Raw genomic sequence first — 1,341 nt, 5'->3', positions numbered from 1 at the left:
CAGGGTTCTCTTGAGAAACAAAATCAGAATGCTAATAATTATATATATATATATATTTTTTTATACAGATAATTAAATTATAAAGCAGTGCAAATGGCTCAGTGAAACTCACTCCAGTGAGACAAGTGTGAGACACTGGCAGTCCCTCAAGTCTTGAGGGCTGCCGGGTAGTCCTCTGTAGAGCAATTCAGGCACAGGCAGCAAACAGCAAGGAAGGTCGCCAGCAGTCAGCCAGTTGACAGGGTCTGACAGACCCCAGCTCAAGAGATGTAAATTCCAGTGGTGTGGTGAAGCAGGCCTTGAAGGAAACTTAAATTACAGCAACACAGTCCACAGGTTAGGTGTCCCACAGGTAGTGTAGCTTGCAAATTGAGGCAGAGAACAAGCAAGGCAGCCACACACTGGTCTGATGATCAAAGAACAAGGGAAAAGAAAGGTGAGGCTCACAGAGTCACTTATCTCTCCACCCTTCAATTCATCCCACGTGTTTATTGACCAGGTTGTCACAATAAACTAACTACCTCAATAATGTTATTATTATTATTTCATATCTTACACTTTCCATTGTGTCCCTTCACCCATATTTCTGTTATCCATCCCCCTTTGTGGGAGTTGTATCTTTATATCCAACCTTGTGATGGGTTCCTGCTCTCTTCCCTTCCCCCTCCTAACCATCCCATTACCCTCATACAACTCTGAACGTGCCTGATATCATCTCCTTCACTTCTTCAAAACCTGAAATAGCATTAAAATTGTTTGAAAGAGAAATCAAATGATGACATTACATTTTAATCTAGCTGCATCTGCCATTAGTGACTTTACAATGCTCTCTGTCGGATAGAAAGGCTGTTCACATCCCTCAGCTCTGATCAGAGGGGATTCACCAGAGGTTTCACCCATGTGTGGACCCTGCAAATGCATTTGGAGCTTCCATTGTCATCTACAGCCTACTGCAAACAAGGTGTTCACAATTTAACCTCTGACATGATTCCCTCCTTTAGATTTGGATTGCATTATATACAACCCTTGGATCACACAGGCTGCCGTGCTTCTTCCATGTGCTCTTATTTGGTGACTCACTTAGATGGCTGCTTGTTTGAAGATAAACTTTAAGACTTCACACACTTTTCTTTCTGATAACTCGGCAACATCTAGTTTCTTCACCACACTTTGCTACAGCAAAGTGTTCTCTTCATTGCCAGGAGAAACCAGCTCCTAGCACAATCATTACAGGTTCGGTAGGTGCAATTGTACAGTGATAATAAGTAAAGATTATAATAAAGTTATAGGGAGCATGAGAGATAAAAGAGATATATAGAAATAAATGGAGTCAGACATACT

This window comes from Echinops telfairi, unplaced genomic scaffold, assembly GCF_000313985.2.
Source record: "Echinops telfairi isolate 266 unplaced genomic scaffold, ASM31398v2 ScPeMD7_60;HRSCAF=208, whole genome shotgun sequence".
Taxonomy (NCBI): Eukaryota; Metazoa; Chordata; class Mammalia; order Afrosoricida; family Tenrecidae; genus Echinops; species Echinops telfairi.
Note: the sequence above shows the minus strand (reverse complement) of the source record.